The following is a 24,000-nucleotide window of genomic DNA, read 5'->3' as shown; positions in this document are numbered from 1 at the left end:
AACATTATGCGAAACAAGTGCACGAAATCAAACATTTTGTGGTAGCCGCAGGTAGTGTTATGAAACCTGCACCTAACTCTGCGTAGAACAGTGAGTTACTTGGGACTCTAACTCTTCGGGTGCCTATGTTGACCCTCGAGTGATTCATAGTGATGTCTAAAAACACTTAGTGCTTTTATAACTGTTCTTATCCCAGGTGAAATGTCATAGTGTCACACAAGTGCCGCATGCCTTGAGCATGATGTGTTATTTAAAGACTTGCGTTCCTCGAGAACGAGTACCTACTAATCCTGAAATTCCCTTTCAGATTCAAGAGCAAGCCTTTATTTCTATGTACATTATTATTACTGTAAATGAACTTTACTTTTGCTGTAAATTATTTAATTTCTGCATTGTGAAATAAAATTTCTATTTTATTACTTATGCGTCTCTTTCAGCTCCTACTTACTATGAAATACATACTGTCATAGTTTTATTTATTCCTCCTTTCTTATGGTCATGAAGAATTTAAGATGTCTATTCCTAAATTATATTCACCTTGTCTCAGTAAGGTTCCTACACGAATACTTACTTCTGATGATCAGGAGATGAACTCTACACACAGTGCCCAACCACCACTGGCCTACTTCAGAATGTTCCTATACAAATATCAAACATTCTGCTTCATCTCTAAGCTCTTAAAAGCTCTTCTGTCAAGATGAATAGCCCTTCAATACCACTTTGACGTCGGCATAGCCCATGGGAACTTCCTACCAATGGGGGGCAGGATACTTCGTTCCTATGGTTCTTACCTAAGATTACTTTGCTGTTTTGTCAATGCCTAGGCACTTAACTCTGGGGGAAAATCTACCACGATACATTGATTCTCTGGTACTCTTCCATCAGGACGCCATGGCTTGAGCCCAAAAAACGGATTTTGAGCGAAGCGAAAAATCTATTTTTGGGTGAGATAGCCATGGCGTCCTGATGGACCCTCCCTACTACTTCGTTCAGTTTGTTCCCACCCTACACAATTGTATCATGGTGATGGGCAGCAACTGGCGCCAGGATAAAGACGCGCGTGACGTCATTAGAGCAATGGCGTCCGTTTGTTTACGTCTCGAGTATCAGTAGTAGCCACGAGTGAGATTAGCTGTGGAACGGCTCCCAGCTATTCTCAGCCCTTACACACCGAAGCGTTAACTCTGTTCGGGGTGGAGATAGCTATGTGGCACGACCAGACATGCGTGTCCCCTGTTGTATTACGATGTCTTAAAGGGAAACCTTTGAGATACTCGCTCCAGAAGTTAGAATTCTGTGATAACCTGTGGTTAAATTCTCTGGGAATATCTTAGTAGTCTTATACCCAAGGAAGCTACCAAACAGGAACCTTCCATCAGGACGCCATGGCTATCTCACCCAAAAATAGATTTTTCGCTTCGCTCAAAATCCGTTTCCTCTTCCCTCTGACTAGCCTAGGCTAACCCTAGTCAGCTTTGCCGTGAATTTTATTCAGGTAAATCTAGGCTAGGGTGTTTCCGTTCCTTTCCCTCAACCGCAGAGGAAGGTTTTGTCTGTGATCGGTAGCCGTCTGGCTTGGAGAATTGAATTCCTAAGTCAGGTTAGGCTACCAATGCAGGAGGCTATACCTCCCTAGGCCCCACCTGAAGGCATTATATGATAATGTCTCCTCTCTGTGGCCTAGCAGACAGTCCTGTGCCGGCAGATCCTAAAGCCGAAGAATTGAATTCTTCCCTTGCTTAAGGTCTCCGACACTAGATTCTGCTCCTATCCACTGAGACAGCGGCCTGGGTGCCGCAATCTCACCCTATCAGACTAACCTAATCTAGGGAATTGAATTCCCTGGTCCCTAAGGTTGTCTTTACTCTGGATCAGAATCTTTTAGGTTAGGTAGGACCTACCAGGTACTACCTCACCTACAGGACCCTTACCCCTCCTTTAGTGTTGGCCTAGCCTTCACACATCTTGGCCTTGCAGGGTTGATTGTGGGATTGGCTCAGGTTCTCTGTCGATCGTCGACTGAGTCGGCTGCCGGAAAAGATTCCCCTAACCTATCGAGTGAAAAAAAACGATATTACTGTCACACACCCGTAAAAGCTGATAACAAAGTAGGGTAAAAAAATCCGGTCGCCTGTATTTTATTGAAATGTTGCTGTCAACAGTATATTTTTACGGAGAATTTACGATTAAAATTACGATTTTTATTTAACAGTATAGTTGGGTAGCAGCAAAATTTTTAATTCTCTGCCTGTCATTCAGAATTCTACACACCCAATATGGCGCGCAAACCCTTACTAACCTACGCTCTTTTACTGTCGTTCCCTCTAAGACTATACCAAGTCCTACAGAAGGTCTCAGACTATGCTAACTAATCCAAGGACTCATCGAAGTCCATAGCAACTATGCCATTCCATTCCCATGTTTTTCATTTTAGCAACTTTGCGTTAACATACACCGAGTCATTAATATCTCCTTTTTTTATTTACTTATTATAAATCTATGTATTTCTTGTTAATGGGCTATACAATCAAATCTAGTATTAATCTGGGGTAAACAGCTTATCATTTACACTTCTCCATCATACTCTGCTATATTGTGATAAATACATAAAGAGCGAGTGTCTGGATATATATATATATATATATATATATATATATATATATATATATATATATATATATATATATATATATATAACGGATTTTGAGCGAAGCGAAAAATCTATTTTTGGGTGAGATAGCCATGGCGTCCTGATGGAAGGTTCCTTTTTGGTAGCTTCCTTGGGTAAATAACTACTAAGATATTCCCAGAGAATTTAACCACAGGTTATCACAGAATTCTAACTTCTGGAGCGAGTATCCTAAAGGTTTCCCTCTTAAGACATCGTATATCAACAGGGGACGCATGTATTAACGCGCCACATAGCTATCTACACGCCGAACAGATTTAACACTTCGATGTGGAGGGGCGGAGAATAGCTGGGAGCCGTTCCACAGCTAATTTCGTCCGTGGCTACTTTTGGTACTCGAGACGTAAACAAACGGGCGCCATTGCTAAATGACGTCACGTCCGTCCTCATCCTGAAGCCAGTTGCTTGCCGATCACCATGATACAGTAGAGCAGGGTGGGACCTAAAAACTGGACGAAGTAGCAGGGAGGGTCCATCAGGACGCCATGGCTATCTCACCCAAAAATAGATTTTTCGCTTCGCTCAAAATCCGTTTTTTGGGCTCAAGCCATGGCGTCCTGATGGAAGAATACCAGAGAATCAATGTATCGTGGTAGATTTTCCCCTATTAGGTAAGTGCCAAGGGCTTTGAACAATGTAGCATAGTAATCTTAATAAAAGAACTGTAGGGAAGAATCTTCCTGCCCCCCTTGGCAGTGAAGTTCCCACGGGCCATGCCGAGATCAAAGTGGTTATCGAAGGGCTATTCACCTTGCTGGAAGAACCTGAAGAACTTGGTGACGAGACTGAATGGTTGGCATTCGTATCGGAACATACTCGAAGGCAGACAAGTGGTGGTTGGACACTGTGTGTCGAGAAGGAGAGTTTCGTCTTTAGGGTATGAAGAGTAAGTATTCGTATTGGAATATTACATTGCGAAGGTGAATATATAATAAGGGTTAGGACCTTAGTATCTCCATGAACCATAGGGAAGGGATAAAAAAACTATGACAGGCATGTATTTCATAGTATAAGTAGGAGCGGATTGAGACGCACAAGTAATAAAATAAGAATTTTATTTCACAATTGCAGAAAAATAAATGAATTGCAGTAATAAGTAAATTTAATTTACAGTAAATTATAATGTACATAGTAATAAAGACTTGCTCTTGAATCTAAAAGGGAATTTCAAATTTATTAGTAGGCACTCGTTCTCGAGGAACGTCAGTCTTTAATTAAAACACATCATGCTCTAGGCATGCGGCACTTGTGTGACGACTATGACATTTCACCTGGGATAAGAACAGTTATAAGAAAGCACTAAGTGTTTTCGACATCACTACGTATCGCTCGAGGGTCAACATAGGCACCCGAAGAGTTAGAGTCCCAAATAACTCGCTGTTCTATGCAGAGTTAGGTGCAGGTTTCATAACACTACCTGCGGCTACCACAAAATGTTTGACTTCGTGCACTTGTTTCGCATAATGTTTGAAGAAAACACGCGAGGACTTCCAGCCTGTGAAGCTTTTAAGGCTTTCGAAGTCCATACTCTGAAAGAAATTCAGAGACGATGCAACTTTTCTAGGATCGTGACCGGCGGGTGTACTGTCAGGATCCGCTCTGCGAATGAAGTAGGTGATTTTCGCTCTTAATTGTTTCAGTGACAGGTCGCTGCCCGATGTTTCTCCTTTGAAGAGTTGGCCTCCACCAAAGTTCGAAGTTCTGCGAAGATAGACCTTGAGGCTCTCTACTGGGCATGGAGAGGCATCTTCCTTCAGGGGGGCATATTCTCCAGGGGCCCCATCTTTTGGTGGGTAATTCCCTTTTGTCGAGAAACGTCGGATCCGGGGAGAGGGTAATGTCTCCTGAATCAGTAAACAGGATGTGACCCTCTTCTCTTGACAATGCCACTATTTCGCTGACTCGGGCTCCTGAAGCAAGAGCAAAGAGAAATATAACTTTCTGAGTCAGATCCTTGAGAGGGCATGAATCATTATCCAAGTTGGAGGCGAAATGGAGCACCTTGTCCAATGACCAGGAGATCGGTTTCGGTGGGGGTGCTGGGCGTAGACGAGCGCATGCTTTCGGCAGTTTATTGAAGATGTCGCTGGACAGATCAATTTGGAAGGCATACAACAGTGGTCTAGTCAAGGCCGATTTGCAAGTCGAGATCGTATTGGCTGCTAATCCCTGTCCATGAAGGTGAATGAAGAAGGACATGCAGAAATCAATGGTGATTTCCTTAGGATTTTTTGCCTTGACGAAAGAGACCCATTTTCTCCAAGATGATTCGTATTGCCGTCTTGTGGATTCGGTCTTGTATTCCTCGAGGAAGTCTAGACTTTTCTTCGAGATCCCAAACCTCTTCTTTGCGGCTAGGGAGAGAAAATCATGAGATGAAGGTCCTTGATTTTCGATGATGAAGCGAAGACAGTCGACTTCTGTACTTGTTGGGAGAGAACTGGGCCCGGGAGAGGGATCAGCTTGGGCTGCAGCTCCAGGACCAGGGGGTACCAGTTGCTCCGGGGCCACTTGGGAGCCACTAGGGCCGCTGTCCCTTTGAAGGTTCTCAGCTTGGAGAGGACTTTCAGCAGAAGGTTGGTGGGAGGGAACAGGTAGATCTTGGACCATCTGTTCCAGTCCAGTGACATGGCATCCACTGCTTCTGCCTTGGGGTCCTCGTACGGGGCCACATACCGAGGAAGTTGATTGTTGTCGCTCGTTGCGAAGAGATCGATCTGAAGTTCTGGGACTTGGTGAGAGATGAAGGAGAATGATCTTGCGTCTAGAGACCATTCCGACTCTATCGGGCTTGTCCGAGATAGAGCGTCCGCTGTCACGTTGCGGAATCCTTGTAGGTGAACTGCAGACAGGTGCCATTTCTTCCTCTCTGCCAGACGGAAGATTGTCAGAAGCACCTGATTTATCTGGGGCGATCTTGAGCCTTGGCGATTGAGACATCGAACTACCACCGAGTTGTCTAGGGTTAGACGAATATGGATCGAGGGAGGCGGGGAGAGTTTCTTCAGAGTTAGAAGGTCCGCCATGGCCTCCAAGATGTTGATGTGAAACGTCTTGAACAGGGGAGACCATGTGCCTTGAGCCTGTTTTTGGTGGGAGTGACCTCCCCAACCCTCCAGCGAAGCGTCCGTGTGGATGTTGAGTGATGGAGGTGGGTGTTGAAGAGGAATGGACCTTTTCAGGGCCTTTGCTTCCGACCACGGCTTGAGGAGAAGTCGAAGTCTGTTTGGGAGCCGTCTCTTGAGGTCTCTTTGAGCGATGGATGCAGAACGTCTCCAGACTCCCGCGGCATCCTTTAGCTGTGCACGAAGCACCGGGTTTGTTACTGAGGCGAACTGTAGAGAGCCTAGAACTCGTTCCTGCTGGCGTCTTGAGATCCGCTTGGATTTCAGTAGTCGCTTGACAGACCCTGCTATTTCCTTCCTTTTCTTCTAGGGGATGGAAAGGCGGTGTGACTGAAGGTTCCATTGGATTCCTAACCATTGGAACTTCTGAGCTGGAGAGAGGCGAGATTTCTTCACGTTTATCTTGAATCCCAGGTGTTCTAGGTACTGGGTGACTTTGCTGCAGGATTTTAAACAATCCTCGGGCGATGGAGCCCAGACTAGCCAATCGTCGAGGTAGGCCATCACCTGGACGTCTCGGAGGCGGAGCTGTTGTACTATGGCGTCCGCCAGCTTTGTGAAGATCCGAGGGGCCACATTGAGGCCGAAGGGCATGGCCCTGAAGGCGTAGCTTTTCCTTTGGAGTCGAAATCCTAGGTAGGAGGAAGCGTGATGGTTCATTGGAACATGCCAATAGGCATCCGCCAGGTCTATGGAGACCGTGTAAGAACCTCAAGGCAGAAGGGTCCTTATCTGTTGAAGAGTCAGCATCTTGAACTTGTCGTTCGCTATGAACTTGTTGAGGGGGGATAAGTCCAGAATGACTCTGAGTTTGTCGGAGTCTTTCTTGGGGACACAAAACAGTCTCCCTTGGAACCTGGTGGACTTTACCTTCCTTATCACCTTCTTGTTCAAGAGATCTAGGACATTCTTCCAGAAGGGGGGTTGATTGTTGGAAGAATTGCTGGAAGGTTGGGGGTGGTTGAGTCCAACTCCAGCCTAGACCCTTCTTGACGATGCTGTGCCCAGGGATCGAAGGTCCAACGATCCTGGAATTGGCGGAGTCTTCCTCCCACCGGAAGCACTTCATTGCTTCTGGTGTCCCGAGGGCTTACTGCCTCGGCCGCTAGCTCCCCTTCCTCCTCTGCCTCTGGAGGGTCGGCGAGACGCGTCTCTGCCTGCACCTCTGCTTGAGCCTCTACCTTTGGGACGAAAGGTAGTCGTCTGTTGCTCGAAAGCAGGGGTGAAAACCGGTGACTGTGACAAGACCGGTTGGGTGACCAGCTGAAAGGTCTGCTTTGGCTGAGCTGCCACTTGGGGAGTAGCGGGTCCCGGAAACTGTCGTCTCTGTTGACGTTGCTGGGGTTTCTGCTTGAAGGATTTCCTCTTAGGTTGAGGTCCGTCGTCCTGGGAGGATTTCCTCTTCTTTGACATGCCCCACTTGTGGAGAAGGTTCCTGTTCTCCGTGGCGGCCTTGTCAGTGATCTCTTTCACGAGGTCAGAGGGAAAGAGGTGCTTACCCCAGATGTTGGAGGAAATCAGCCTCCGGGGTTCGTGTTTCACAGTGGCACCTGAGAACACGAATTCTCGACAGGCTCTCCGAGCCTTCATGAAGTGAAACAAATCCTTCACCAGGGTTGCCATGTGGGATTTGGCGAGTACCATGTAGTGGTCTGGTACTCTGGTGTCACAAGCCATGATGTCAAGTTGGACCTGGTGGGACATGGATGCTGCAAGCCTCTCCTTTGTATCTTGTTCCCGACGAAGGAGGTGGTCGTTGAGTTTCGGGAGGTCTTCGTTAAACTGACGTCCGGCTACGTCAGGATCTAGCTTTCCCACCACGAAAGTATGCTGGATATCCTTCCAGTGTCGAGCGTCGGGGGGAGTTACTATGGAGAAGGGTCTGCACTCCTCCAGTGCAGGGCAGGGTTTTCCTTCTTCCACAGCCTTGAGGCACGCAGCGAAGGCCTTTTCCATGAAGGGAAGGACTGCATTGTCGGGTGCGACGTAGGTAGGGTGCTTCTTGCTCAGGGCCGGAAGCTTAGAGCAGGTAAAACCCCTACTTTTAAATGTGGTGGCTAGCATAGCCTGGGCCTTTGCGAGATCGAACACTATCTCCTCCTTGGGTTCGGTCTCTTCTTTAGAGGCAGGTTCAGAACGGAGCCGGACGTAACAGTCCGGGTAAGCCTCAAAGTTTGGGAAGAACTCCACATCTTCCAGGGGGACTGTGCCGATCTTATCGCTGACAAAGATCCTGCCGGTCGCAAAACCATATGCTCAGCATACCTCCAGGGGTTGGCATGTGAGCATGCAGGGAGATCCTTAACCGAGATCTTCTTCGGTTCTTTGGACCCCTTCATGGACCTGATGAACTCTTGAGTTTCTTTCAGCCTGTCGTCCATAATGGCTTTGATCATCCGGAACATCTCTTGGGCGGATGGAATGGGTTCCGGGGTAGCGGAGGTAGACGGGAGAGACACTTCCGTCGGTGTAGTACGGGCGGTGATGGAAGGAGGAGCGACCTCTTGCTCCGACTCGGTGTATTCCACCTGGTCCTCTTCATCTTCCGCACCTTGGGCCATAAGGGTCTTCTCCGTGCCCTCCGAAACATCCGACATATGATCGTCGTTTTCGGAATCCAGGTGGCACTCGTGCATGGACTGGGCCATGACTACGTCTGGTTCCACCGAAATTTGGACAGTGGGGATTAGTTCTTTGGGCACCACAGAATCGGGGGAGGCCTTTGGGAACAGAAGGGACCTCAATTCTTCAGTGGCCAGGTATGGTCCAGTGGCATTCTTCTGGAAGCCACGCACCCACTTGCGTAGCTTATCCCGAGGAGTGTCCCTGACCTCCGCTGAGGGAGGATTATGGAAGGCATCGACTAGTCGATCCTGGCAGACCACACAGCTCTGCGGGTCCCAGAACTTCAAATCCGCTCTCTTGTTGGCACAAGGGGCGTGAGTCCTACACGCCGTATGCCCGTAGAAGTGCGGGCGTTTCACAGCGCCGAAGTCGTAATCACACTTCATCTGCTCCTCCTGTAAAAGAAAGAGAAAATGAGTATGGGGGGAGTCATAAGAATGGCTCTTAAACTAAGTTAATATTAATCATTAATTTTAACTTGATAAAGGGTGTGATGCACAGAGGAAGGGAGATAGGATAGGAACATACTCTGTGCATCCCGCCCGGCTGGTTACTGTAACCTTCATCCTTGGACAATCCGAGGTGACCGAAGGCACAGGATAGAATTCCAGTAGAAGTCCATAGGGCAGATAGAATTCTATGGGAATTGTCAAGGATATAAGGTTGGGACTGAGGCCACTCAGTTCCAAATTAGGGGACTAAAAGATCCCATAGGGTAACGGCTTCCGGCAACCAGCCGCGCTAAGATACACGCAGCATGCTGGAAATCTGTGATATGCAAGAAGACAGCATGATTACCAATAGAACAGTAATAAGATACTGATCCATTTACGTAAACAAGCCATCTGGTTGCAGTGTAGGGCTATCAATATCAGATGATAGCTAGTAGAAGGGGGTGCAAGTCGCCTTGACGCCTCCGGAAGGTTCCGGCAGACCGCCGCCACGCCGGAGGCAGCTCCAGCAGAGTTTCTGGCATTAGGACAGACAATATAAAAGTCAAGAGTAATACCAGGGTGGCGGCCGCCGGCACAGCGGCGGCACGCCGGCAGAGGGAGCGGCGGCTCCGGCAGCCGGAGGTTGCCGGCTTGGTGACAGGAACAAGGATGGTTATAGCAGAACCGGACTGCCGGTAGTGGATGCCGGCACTCCGGGGGCCGGCCGGCGGGCGGACGACCAAGCTATGAGGAAGGAGGGAGAGCCATCGGCTGGAAGCCGGCGGCAGGCGGCAGTCCCCCGGCACACGGAGGACTGGCGGCCGAGAGGATAAGGGATGAGTCACCAAGGTAGGAGGTGGGTATCACCGACAGTGGAGGCGGCAAGGGACCGGCACCCGGATAGTGAAAGACCCCAGACATCCCCCCTGAGTGGGTGTACCCATGATAGAGGCTGACTCTATCACCCAGAAGCAGGGGCCGCAGAGGACCGGGAGCTAAGGTAGCCCAAGGGAGGGCTAGGGGACACCCAAGAGCGGGGGGGGGGGGGAAACCCCTGCATACAGAACACATCCAGTGGCTAACCCCATAGGACACTATGAAGGGTATGTGTACCCGAGCGGACTGCACACAGAAGCTCAAGGTAGCCCTATCACTCCACCCTAAGGAGGAGTTGTAGGACAGGGGACAGATGGGTATAGACTAACCTAAGTATAGGCTAGGCCATACAAGAGATAGGTGGGGAGGGGAGAAGAGAAGGGTCTTCCATGGAGGGGGTTCTGTACCAGAGCGGCCACTGAGGAAGGGAGGACACTCCTTAGCCTAAGGTAAGGCAGCTTGACTGAAAACGGTGCATGGGTATAGTTTCAGCAAGGAACAAAATTAACCCCTCCAAAACCTAACCTAGAGCAGGGATGTACGTCCTGAACTAGGAAGGATGGAAGACATATAGCTATTGCAGGAAAAGTCGGAGACCTAGCCCTAGCAATAGAGGAAGGACTAGCCGTTCCTCACTCTCGGGCGCAACCCTAAGGGGAGATCATTCCCTTAGGGAGGACAGAGAGGCGATAAAATACTCTGATATGAGCTTGAGCCCCTTACGTGGTAGGGGGAGCAAGGCTACACAGAGGGAATGCCCTAAGGCAGGGGGATGAAGGAAGCATATAGGGGTCCTACATGTAGGTTAGGTTAGAAAGACACACTATCTAACCTGTCCCCTATATGGTCCCTGAAGGCGAAAACACTTGCATCATAGTCAATAGTATTGTAAAATAATGCCACTATCTTCATAAATAAGCCTAGGATCACTGATAAATATCATGCATGAACACTGATATAGGCGCTCTGGCCTGGGGGCTATAGTAGCCAACTGGTATGGGGTCAATCGATGACCGATAAAAAAGCGTCAAAACACGATATAAAAGTTCCTAGCTATGAAGACTAAATAAACTAATAGTATCGATTAGTTAATAAGGCCGGAAGCGTTGTTGAGGCTAACTAAATAAGGCATGCAGAACAACAACGACGCCATAAAATGGCGGGTCCGGTTGAGGCACAGCTCTGCCACAAAACATCAAATATCTCGAAAAGTAAAATTTACTTTACGGTCAGAGCTTAACTAAACAATACTGGAACCTTGTACTCAACTTTCCAGAAGAAGGCGAGGCCGAAGGTAGCGACATGATGAAGATGCAAGTCGATAAAGTAAGCACAGGGAAAATCCGTCTAAGTAAGGCGAGCTACTATGCAAAGGATGAGGACGGACGTGACGTCATTTAGCAATGGCGCCCGTTTGTTTACGTCTCGAGTACCAAAAGTAGCCACGGACGAAATTAGCTGTGGAACGGCTCCCAGCTATTCTCCGCTCTTACACACCGAAGTGTTAAATCTGTTCGGCGTGTAGATAGCTATGTGGCGCGTTAATATATGCGCCCCCTGTTGATATACGATGTCTTAAGAGGGAAACCTTTAGGATACTCGCTCCAGAAGTTAGAATTTTGTGATAACCTGTGGTTAAATTCTCTGGGAATATCTTAGTAGTTATTTACCCAAGGAAGCTACCAAAAAGGAACCTTCCATCAGGACGCCATGGCTTGAGCCCAAATATATATATATATATATATATATATATATATATATATATATATATATATATATATATATATATATATATATATATATATATATATATATATATATATATATATATATATATGTGTGTGTGTGTGTGTGTGTGTGTGTGTGTGTGTGTGTGTGTGTATTCAAATAATTTCACTGCATAAAATCAAACTAACATATACATCTACATATTTTTCTATCCATAACCTGGGACACTACTCCATAAATATCAGGTTTCATTCCGATGGAGTGCACAACAGCGTTCGTATCCAGAATAAAGATGGAATACAGCATCACAGTAACCTTCTTCCTGGAATAACTGTCCTGGAAATTACACCGTCTTTATTTCTTCTTCATCTTACGTAAGAAGTTATTCAGAAGTTCAATTCGGTACCGGAAATCAACTGATGAGGTTAATATCTGATAAAACCTTATTAACCATTTTTGTGTCTTTATTGTTCGTTACCGTTATCAACACCAGGATCATCTTCAAGGCTTTTGCAATATCTTAATTTTCCTTTACATTTGGTTTCTCCTAAGATAATTCTCAATAATTAAAACAAAGGGCATTTTGGAAGGCCTCGTAGAGACAAGAAATCTTTCGAACATAAAGTGTAATCTATAGAAAAAAAAAAACTTTTGCCTTAAATTTTATTCATGAAAGATTAAATTCTTTCTAAATCAAGGAATGATGAAAGTAAACGTAACTGTTCTTATTTTTCTTTATCATGAAATTGTTAATAATTTCTATGAAATTTATATTAATTCATGTATTTAGTAAATTATTGTATTGTTTTTTTTCAAAACATTATACTTGATCACGGTGTTCTTTTTATACAAACAGATATTCATTTAACATTTTACGTCAGTAAGGAATTTAACAAATTATATTCTGGTAGCTTAAGCAGAATCAGTGAGATGACTCAACATCTTCCCTTCGAACACATCCTCAAAGACTTCATAAATGTTTACTTAATGAAGCCGCTTTTTTTCCAACCTTACTGCATGTTTAGTCGGCATTATTTTGGTGCCCTTTGATGAGAGATCTATCTTCCTTAATTCATCTAAACGAGCGCTTCATCTATAAGAAATTTCATTTGAGATGCTTTACCGTTACAATTCCAAAGGAGGTATAAATTCTGGCTAAATATAAACAAACCTAAAAGAGCATCCTTCAACGCAGATGATATTTGTCGTTTTATGACCTTCGCCTTTTATTCTGTTGGCTAAGTGTTTATCTCAAAACAATTTTTATGGATACTTTCACTTTAGTATTACCTGACGAATCTCTGATTTAAACTGCCTGTTTTGTTAATACTCTCTTCGCTTTTGTGTATTATTGTTTTCGTAGCCTATAACATTGTTCTAAATTCTCCTGTTTTATTAAAAAGAAAAATAAGACTACTGGTTTGGTCTTGTTATACGGAGAGATGAGGACCATATTTGTAAGGGTTATGAACATGGAGGTTAATGAAAGAGGAGTTAGCAAATGATGTGCAGGAGATAGGTAAGAGTTAGCAAGATACATGATATAGATGAAAATGGAGAGGGCTGATAGTAAGTAGCTACAATACATAAGAACAAGAGATCTTTTCTCAATGAAACTTCTATTTTGAAGGATATTGTAAACTCTACCTTTTTCACGAAGGCTTCAAACCTCAACCCTTAACCGAGGGATATTTTCAACTCTACCTTCCTCTTTCGTTGTTATTGTTATTACTTGCTAAGCTACAACCATAGTTGGAAAAGCTGGATGCTATAAGCCTAGGGGCCCCAACAGGGCAAAGAGCCCAGTGAGGAAAGGAAACAAGGAAAAAGTATATATTTTAAGAACAGCAACAACACTAAAATAGATATTTCCTATATAAACGATAAAAGCTTTAACAAAACATGTGGAAGAGAAATTAGATAGAATAGTGAGCCCGAGTGTACTCTCAAGCAAGAGAAGGTTTGAACTCGACCGTTCTTCAAGAGATGTTTTAAACTCTGAGATCACATTTCTTAAAAGGCTGATAGGAAACAAAGGCCCCATACAGTAAATGGTTAAAGAAAAATAAAAATAAAATGACCTAATAGAAGTACAGGACTCCCTGCCTGGTATCATATTTACCAGGGTATAAAGTATTATAGTTCTTGTAAGGACACCGATCCCTTCTTCGTCCAGAAAATCGACAAACTACTTATTTATTTGAATTCTCTTTTCGCCACACTGTGGTTTCCCATGTACATATATTCCGCTCTACCAGAGCTACATTTTGACATATGTATCATTTGATTACATGTTTCTGTTAACTCATAATTCGTATATTTGTAAGTGTAAGAAAACACATATATTTTGGCGGGCACTTCAATCTGATTTGGCGCCAGCGCCATCCAACCTTTCCGTCCGCACCTTGTAATATACTCCCGTGCACATTCGAATAAAGTATCAGTTGATCTTGGTGACGCTTGTCTCACTGTCCTTACAACTGGTGACCCCGGAGTTGAAAGTAGCATCAGCGGTTTTGGCTTTGCCATTAACGGACTTATTACGGCCGTGCTACCTTCTCCATACTCCGTTACCTTAGGCACGAGCCTGCCTTTGGTTCTCCCACACTTCGGTGAATGTAAGGCAGTAGGATGAGCTTAACCGACATATCAACTTCTCACCTCTTCGCCGACTCGTCGTCTGGCCACGATGCAGGAAGCAACACGCCCATCGCACCCAACGGCCTCGCCTCCACGCCCAAAGTCAAACTGCCGCCCTTTTCTCAACACAACACTGCTTCCTGGTTCCTGAGAGCGGATGTACTCTTCCGCGTCGCTAGACTCAGCGACTCCTGCGCCAAGGCTGACATCGTTCTCACCTCCATACCTGAAGAGGTATTCGACAAGATTTCCCCATGGCTCGATGCCCAGGCTGGCCAAGTTTCATACGACGACCTGAGAACGAAACTCATCGGTATCTACTCCCTCTCCGTCTCAGCAAGGGCACAGAAAGTACTGGACCTCGCCGGCAAGCCCATGGGTGACACCTCTCCTGTCGAGGCGTGGGACGGGCTAACCGGCCTGCTTATGCTCCCCGAAACAGACAGCAACGGCCGACGACGTGAGATTAGCTTATCTCGCGAAATCTTTCTTCGACACCTACCACAGGACGTACGGGCCCAATTGACAGACGCCGACACGCTCCTGATGAACGAACTCCTGTCGAAGGCTCAGAAGCTCCACGAGGCCTCCAAAGCATCTCGCCTCGGAGCATCATCGTCAACACCGCCTCCGTTCTCCTCCTTCAGCAGCTGCTCTTCCATAGGCTCCTCGGCAATGGCCCTTGAGGACGGCGAGATCAACATTCTATCAAGAAAGAAACCACCGCAACCGACGCGACCGAACCCTAGGACTAACCCAGCATGGTGCTTCTACCACCAACAGTTCGGCAGTGACGCCAAGAAATGTAGAGCACCATGCAGTTTCCCTAGAAGATGACGCCAGAAGCATCCACCTGCCACCATCGCAGCCGCAGATACCAAAACAAGAATGGTTTCTATATCCTCGATACCATTTCCAACCGTAGACTCATGGTGGACACCGGCGCAATGCAGTCAACGTTCCCACCTTCCAAGTCCGACCTAGACCGTGGTCCCAACAAAAACGCTCCCTCACTCATCGCCGCCAACGGATCTCCCATACGGTGCTATGGGATCAAGACCCTCAAGATATCTATCATGGGCCGTTCGTATTCTTGGCCCTTCGCTATCGCTGACGTCAATCGCCCCCTCCTCGGTGTGGATTTCCTCGCCCACCACGGACTTCTCGTCGATGTCGCTAACAGACGTCTCATCGACACGGGAACCTGCTAGTCCCGTGCCCTAGAACACGTCCCTGCAACAATGTCCGTATCCGCCGTAACGACGTACCCCTACGCTGACCTCCTATGAGAATTTCCCGAGGTTTTCAAGCCCGAGCTCCGACACTCGCCAGGTTCCCCGTCCAAGCATGGAATCTACCACCACATCACAACGACAGGACCTCCCACTCACGCCAAATTCCGCCGCCGCCCGCCCCAGAAACTGAAGGATGCCAAACGCGCCTTCGAGGACATGGAACGCATGGGTATCTGTAAGAAAGCATCAAACCCCTGGGCATCACCCCTGCACATGGTTAAAAAGCCGGACGGGTCCAGGAGACCTTGCGGCGACTACAGGCGCCTCAACCTCATCACAACGCCCGATCATTACCCGCTGCCCAACATGCAGGACCTAACGAATGCGTTGCACGGCGCGAAGTATTTTACCAAGATGGACCTCCTCAAGTCTTATTTCCAGGTCCCCGTATTTCCGGAAGACATCCCGAAAACTGCCATTGTAACGTCGTTTGGATCCTACACCTTCGCATACTCAACCTTCGGTCTACGCAACGCCGGGGCGACCTTCCAACGACTAATGGATAGCATTCTGGGTGACCTACCTTTCTGCGTCTGCTACGTCGACGACACCCTGATATTCTTGAAAACCAAGGAGGAACACCGGGGGCACGTCCGCACCGTCCTCAAACGCCTACAGGAGAACGTCCTGGTCGTACGTTTCGACAAATGCACGTTCGGTGCGGAGGGAGTGGATTTCCTTGGTCACCGCGTTTCCTCGCGCGGGGTAAAACCCATGACAACCAAGGTCGACGCCATCAGGAAGTTCCCGATGCCTACGACCATCCGCCAACTTCAGGTATTCCTGGGAATGGTCAATTACTACAGGCGCTTCATCCCCAACATCGCAACAAACCCTGGCACCCCTTGACGACGTCCTGAAAGGAAAAGCAAAGAAACTCGAGTGGGGTTTGCCCCAGCAACAGGCATTCGCTCGGACGAAGGATGCCCTTGCGAATGCCTCCACCCTGGCTCATTTCGACGACAACGCGCCCCTGCGACTAACGACCGACGCCAGCATCGTCGCCTGTGGGGCTGTGCTGGAGCAACTCTTCGATGGTTCTCCTCAACCGCTGGCATTCTTCAGCAAGAAATTGAAACCCGCCGAAACAAGATACAGTACCTTCGATAGAGAACTCCTCGCCGTCTACCTCGCCGTCCGCCACTTCAGGCACATCTTGGAGGGTACCCCCTTCACAATCGCGACGGACCATCAACCCCTCGTACACGCCTTCACGAAATCGACGGACGCATGATCCTCCCGACAACAACGTCATCTCGCATCAATCGCCGAATTCGGGTGCACCATACGTTACGTCCCAGGAAAGAAAAACCCAGTCGCGGACGCCCTTTCAAGGATTGAAATTGACGCGATCCACCTGGGAATCGACTACGCCAATCTCGCAACCGAACAACGCACCGACCGAGAAGCACAGGATCACCTGACGGGGCCATCCGCGCTCAAGATAAGTGCGATTCCCCTCGGACCAGCAGGAGTAACTATTCTTTGCGACACCAGCACGGGCTGCCCACGTCCCTGGATACCAGCCTCCTGCAGAAGGAAAATATTCGATATCATCCATGGACTTTCACACCCCTCAGGACGCACCACCGCTCGCCTTCTGTCTGAAAAGTTTGTCTGGCCAGGGATAAAAAAGGACGCCCGGGAATGGGCGAAGTCATGCATCGACTGCCAGTCAAGCAAGGTTAGCCGTCACACCGAATCGGGGGTAGGCGATTTTCCCCAGGCCAAAAAGACGTTTCGGCCATAAACACATCGACGTCGTGGGACCATTGCCCCCTTCTGGATATGCTCGCTACCTGCTTACGATCATCGATTGTTCCACGAGGTGGTTGGAGGCATCGCCGATGACCGAAGGTACGACTCAAGCATGCGCCGAAGCCCTCCTGTCAAGCTGGGTGAGCAGGTTTGGCGTTCCTGACGACATCACGACAGACAGAGGCCCCGCTTTCCTCTCAGAAATATGGCTCGCTTTGGCGAACCTGATGGGGACGACGCTCCACAGCACCACGGCATACAACCCCGCGGCAAACGGCATGGTCGAAAGAACTCACCGCGCCCTCAAGGCGTCCCTGATGGCGAGCTGCACCGACGGGGACTGGAAATCCCGACTTCCTTGGGTACTCCTCGGCCTTCGCACCGCCCCTCGCGCAGACGGCGAACCTTCGCCCGCCGAAAAGGTTTACGGGGAAGCGCTCGCAATTCCCGGCGAATTCTTTCCCTCATCAACCGACGACACGCAGCTGGATCACCTAAGGGACATCGCCAGGAAGTTCAGGCCGTGTTTCAAAACTTACCAGGACAGAACCAAGCACTTCAAGCCAAAAAGCCTGGATGACTGCGGGTACGTTTTCGTCCGTGTTGACGCTCATCGACAACCACAAACTAGACCTTATCGAGGCCCCTACCGGATAATTAAAAAGACAACGAAAGCCTTCCTTCTCGACGTCCATGGCCAAGAGGACTGGGTCTCAATAGACCGCGTGAAACCAGCGTTTCTCGAAGCAAGCGACACCGCCTCCGCCGGACCTGGCAGATCCAGAGTTCCACCTCAAAACAAGGCGCCCAACGAAAGAAAAATCATCAAACGACGACAAGAGGAAGAGATCCTTACGCCGACCACCAGCGCGCCCCTCCGTTCAAAAACAAGAGGAACCCTCCGACGCCCGAAAAGATACGAAGATTGATCATCAGCCCTCTACGCCGCCCGATGTCTTGGGGGGGGGGGGAGTACTTGTAAGGACACCGATCCCTTCGTCGTCCAGAAAATCGACAAACTACTTATTTATTTGAATTCTCTTTTCGCCACACTGTGGTTTCCCATGTACATATATCATATATTCCGCTCTACCAGAGCTACATTTTGACATATGTATCATTTGATTACATGTTTCTGTTAACTCATAATTCGTATATTTGTAAGTGTAAGAAAACACATATATTTTGGCGGGCACTTCAATCTGATTTGGCGCCAGCGCCATCCTACCTTTCCGTCCGCACCTTGTAATATACTCCCGTGCGCATTCGAATAAAGTATCAGTTGATCTTGGTGATGCTTGTCTCACTGTCCTTACATTCTATATACTTTGACATTTATATCACCTGCTGTTTTCCCAGCCTTCGCTGCCTCCTCACTCTCCTTTTCTCCCTTTCAGCTACTACAATACATGGGCACCTAGGGTTGTTGATGGTACATGTGTGTTATGTATCTCTCTCTCTCTCTCTCTCTCTCTCTCTCTCTCTCTCTCTCTCTCTCTCTCTCTCTCTCTCTCTCTTTGGGTGAAGTTGCAATAATGCAATAATGTATGCAATTTATATCGCATTCTTCAAGTTGTCTTTGCTTCACTCCGGAGTAAAAATTATCTCATTGCTCCTCTTTTCTGACAAGCATTATCCAAATCCTCTTTGTGTTCCTGGATTTATTCCTGAACAGTATTTTTTTGTTGCCTTGACACTACTCAAATCCTCTCTGATTTCCCGAATTTCATTCTGTCCTGTTTCGTTGCTGCTTTGGCGCTATCCAAATCATCTTTGAGTTCCTGAATTTCCTCCTGAGTAGTTTTGTTTGTTGCTTTTGCATTATCAAAATCCTTTTTAAATGCTAGAATTTTATCCTAGACAGTTTGATTGATGATTGGATGCTATCCCAATCCCATCGGAGTTCCTGGATTTCTTGATGAATAGTTTCGTTTACAGTTTTAGTGCTATCCCAATCTTCTTTGAGTTCCTGGATTTTATACTGGACAGTTTGATTATTTTTTTTGGCACCACCCAAATCCTCTCTGTTTTCCTGGATTTAAGCCTGGGCAGCTTCCTTTGCTGTTTTGGGGATATCCAAATCCTTTTTGAATTTCTTAGTTTCATCTTAGGCAGTTTTTTTACTGCTTTAGCGCTATCCTGGATTTCATCCTGGGAGCTTTTGTTTGCTTCTTTGACGCTATCCAAAACCTCTTTGAGATCTTGGATTTTATCCAAGGCAGATCATTTGTTTCTTTGGATTTCTTCCTGCGTAGTTTCGTCTGTTTCTTTGGTATTATTCAAATCCTTTTTGATTTCCTGGATTTTTTCCTAGCCAGCTTCATTTACTGCTTAAGCGTCATCCAAATTCTCTTTGTGATCTTAGATTTAATCTTGGACAGTCTCGTTTGGGTGTCTTAATGATATCCAAGTCCTAATTGAGTTTCTGGATTTCTTCTTTCAGTTTCCTTTATTCATTTGGCACTATTCAAATCGTCTTTGAGATCCTGGAATTCTTCCGGGATGGCTTCGTTTGCTTATTTTTTCTTTAATATCAAAATTCTCTTTGATTGCCTGGATATTAGTGTGGGTAATTTGATTGATGGTTTGGCACTACCAAAATTCTCTTTAAGTTCCTGAATTTCAACCTCGTTAGTCTTGTTTGCCGTTTTGGCACTATCCAAATACTCTTTGAGTTACTGAACTCCATCCAAGGTAATTCTATTTACTACTTTAGTACTATCCAAGTCCTCTTTGAGTTCTTGGCAGTTTCGTTTTCACCCTTGGTTCTATTCAAATCTTCTTTAAGTTTTTGTATATTATTCTGGTCCGTCTCGTTTGTTTCTTTTGTATTACCTAAATGTTCTTTGAGTTCCTAGGCAATTGTGATTACTGATATACTGTACCGCTATCCAAATCCTCTTTGAGTTTTGGATTTCTTCTCAGGTAGTTTCGTTTGCTGCTTTTCCATTATCCAAATCCTCTTTGTTTTCATGGACTATAAGCTACCAAGTTTGATTGCTGTTTTGGCAATATCCAAATCCTCTTTGTTTTCATGGACTATAAGCTACCAAGTTTGATTGCTGATTTGGCAATATCCAAATCCTCTTTGTTTTCATGGACTATAAGCTACCAAGTTTGATTGCTGTTTTGGCAATATCCAAATCCTCTTTGTTTTCATGGACTATAAGCTACCAAGTTTGATTGCTGTTTTGGCAATATCCAAATCCTCTTTGTTTTCATGGACTATAAGCTACCAAGTTTGATTGCTGTTTTGGCAATATCCAAATCCTCTTTGTTTTCATGGACTATAAGCTACCAAGTTTGATTGCTGTTTTGGCAATATCCAAATCCTCTTTGTTTTCATGGACTATAAGCTACCAAGTTTGATTGCTGTTTTGGCAATATTCAAATCCTCTTTGACATCCTGGATTTCAGCTTGGTCATTTTCCTTCGCTGCTTTGGTGCTATCAAAATCCTCTTGTGTTTTTTTATTAAGTCCTTGCCAGATTCGTTTAATGGGTATGCATTATATAAATCCTTTTTGAGTTCCTTAATTTAAGCTTTGATAGTTTTTTTTTTTTTTTTTTTTTTTTGGGGGGGGGGGGGGGGGGCTTTTTTACTTATTTCAATGTACAATTCGTTTCTGGGTTTCTGATTGGGCAGTTTTATTTTCTGTTTTGGCTCTATGAAAAATAATCTTTTAGTTTCTGTATTCTAGGCTGGATAGTTTCGTTTCCTGCATTACTTTCATCCAAATTCTCTTTAAGGTTCTCGATTTAATCCTTGGGTATACTTGGGGATATTTGGGTATTATCAAAATCATCTTTGAGTTTTTTTTATTTCATAATTGGCAGTTTCGTTTGTTTCTTTGGCATTATTCAAATCTTCTTTGAGTTTTTGGCTTTCTACCTTGGCAGTTTCGTTTGTAACTTTGGCATTATCCAAGTCCTCTTCGAGTTCCCATATTTTTCCTGGGCAGAGCCATTTGCAGCTTTGGTGCTATCCAAATCCTATTTTTGTTCCTGATTCTCAACTTGGACAATTCTATTTGTTTCTTTTGCACTATCCTAATCATCTTTGAGCTCCTGGAAATTTTCCTGAGTAATTTCATTTGTTTCTTTTGTGTTATTTAAATACTCTTCGTGTTCTTGGATTTTAGCCTGGAAAGTTTGATTGCTGATTTAGCAATGTCCAAGTCATCTCTGATTTTCCTGGATTTAGTGTTCAGTTTCCGTTTGCTATTTTGTCGCTTTTAAAATCTTCTATTAGTTCCTAGATTTCCTACAGGACAGTTTTTTTTTTTTTTTTTTTTTTTAATTCCTCTTCGAGCTCCTGGATTTCATCCCAGACAGTTTCATTTACTATTTTGGCCCTATCCAAGTCCTCTTTGTGTTCCTTGGCAGTTTCGTTTACCGCTTTTGCTGTATCCAAATCCTCTTCCAGTTTTATATTACTTCCAAGTCAGCCTTGTTTGTTTCTTTGGCATTATGCGAATCCTCTTGGAGTTCCAGGATTTCATCCTCGGCAGTTTCGATAATTATTTTAGAGCTATGCAATTCCGATCTGAGTTTCTATGTTTCTTCTTAGGTACTTTCGTTTGCTGCCTTATCCTTATCTATCCCTCTTTTCTTAGAGTATACGCTACCAAGTTTGATCGCTGCTTTGGCTTTATCAATATAGAGTTATAGAATTATATCATCATCATCATCTCCTCCTATATATATATATATATATATATATATATATATATATATATATATATATATATATATATATATAATGTGTGTGTGTCTGTGTGTGTGTTTGTGAGTATAATATATATACAATACATGTATAATCATATCTATGCATATCTAATAGAATATGATATAATATAATAAAATACGATACAACATAATACAATATAATGCAATACAATAAAATACAATACAGTACAATACAATACAATATAATATAATACAATACAATATGAAAATACAATATAATACAGTATAATACTATACAGTACAATATAACATAATATAATATAGTATAATATAATAGGTTATAATATAATATAATATAATATATATCGTGTAAAGTGTTTTAGATGAATTTGATACCAAAACCACTTTGGAAGGAAAGATTATGTCCTGAAATTGAATTTGGCCAAAAATTTACTTGCAAGAACTTAACCGAATTGGGGATTCGGAAAGTCCTGTTAGAGAATCAGAACGCCTAAATAAACTTAATGGTATTCACATGAACTTCATTCAAGTGGAAAATATAAATAACAAACAAGAAGACAATTACTGATCACTTTGATCAAATTCTGATCGTGTTACCTGAAACATCTGGTTTAGGAAATGTTAAGGAATGACAAATATATCCTTATGGAATCATTATCAACTATTTCATTAACTTAATAAAGAATAAAGCATTAATATTGGCTTTATGAATATGGGCGAAACCTTATGTCCTTCCCCCAAATAAATAAAAGATTCTGAAAATTTCAGATCAATCGATTTGTGTTTCGAAGCTTCGTTAGTGCAGGATTAGCTTGGAAGAAAGATTTGAATATTGCAGTGTTTGTGAGAAGGATCGACGTGTTGTTGAGGAGATTTGAAGCTATGAACCAATTAACTAAAGATATTTAACCTTTAACACAGGGCTTAAGGTTAAAGGCATTAATAGATTTTTTTTTCTTTTTTTTTTCAGAAGTAACCTAACTTTATATCTCGGTTCCTTTTGGCTTAAGCGAGGATGCGGTGAAACTACTTCACAGAATCCAAGAAGAATATTACAACTAAAGTTAAACATTAGATACAGCTGAGCTCAACGTATTTTCTACTCCCTTAAATTTAAAGAGTAAATACTGATATTGGAATACAACATACTAAGTGTGTGCACGCGTGTGTTTGTGTGTATGGACGTGTGAAGGTTTGAAACCAGCTTCCAAAATTAAGGAGAGACTCGAATGCATCTGAAAATATTTTGGGGTCTATTTTATAAGAAGATATAAATCAATTTAAGAGAAATTATATAGTATTTAAGAAACGCAACTGATCAAAATAAATATGTTTTATGTTATGAATTTCACCTATTTTTCTTTTCTGCAATATGTCAAATATCCCCTCTTAGATTTGCAAAGACATAAGAGAAGACATACCTAGATGCATGAGTAAATAAGTAAATAAATAAAATAATAAATCATTAAAGAGATAAAAGAATAGATAAAGAAACATATGGACAGTGGGTCTGGTCAGTCCTTGGTTTGGTGACCTACGAGAATATTGGACACCATTGTTGTAGTTAAGGTAGATAGGAGGCAGAAGCGTGTGGCATGCAGACCCACTCTTTGTAAGAGTAAAAACATAGAATTCGAAAACGGTGTTTATTAGTTGCATTTGCAATCAATGGGGAAAATCATTATTTAAATGGTTAAAGAAAACACGAAAAAAGATAATTTCGTGTAGGGAAATGGGAGATACTATGAAAAGCTAAAAAGGAATAAATGAAAGGAGCAAATTGAAGGGAAGAGTTGCCTTGTGTAGTTGGATTGAATGACTGAGAAATGTATTTCTGGCAAGAGAGAGAGAGAGAGAGAGAGAGAGAGAGAGAGAGAGAGAGAGAGAGAGAGAGAAGATAGGCAGCATTTTGAAAAGTGGTATTTTGAAAACGCTAGGAGACGTCCATTTTAAAAGTCCGTGAATATCCAAGAGAAGAAAAAAGTCGTCTCGAGGGAAGAAAAGATTGACGAGAGGAAATGCTGGAAGATGAAGAAGAGCTGAATGGATTTTGGGCGTAAAGAAATTTTCCATGAGTTTCAACATACAATCTAAATTTTCTCTATAATAAGAAATCTCACA

At 44.6% G+C, this 24,000-nt stretch overlaps 1 long non-coding RNA gene across 3 annotated transcripts in view; it reads right to left on the bottom strand.

The window, feature by feature from the left end:
* Positions 1–24,000, bottom strand: part of LOC137642110 (uncharacterized) — a 62,759-nt gene that overhangs the window by 12,496 nt on the left and 26,263 nt on the right. The window contains exon 1 of one of the 3 annotated variants that reach the window (XR_011044643.1): positions 11,697–11,822. The exons of the other annotated variants lie outside the window; for them this stretch is intronic. This is a non-coding gene — a long non-coding RNA (uncharacterized lncRNA). Of the gene's footprint in view, positions 1–11,696; positions 11,823–24,000 lie in introns of those variants that run through there. 3 annotated transcript variants of the gene reach the window in all.

The sequence above is a fragment of the Palaemon carinicauda genome, chromosome 6 (genome assembly GCF_036898095.1).
Source record: "Palaemon carinicauda isolate YSFRI2023 chromosome 6, ASM3689809v2, whole genome shotgun sequence".
NCBI lineage: Eukaryota > Metazoa > Arthropoda > Malacostraca > Decapoda > Palaemonidae > Palaemon > Palaemon carinicauda.
Note: the sequence above shows the minus strand (reverse complement) of the source record. Positions and strands in the feature narration are given on the sequence as shown.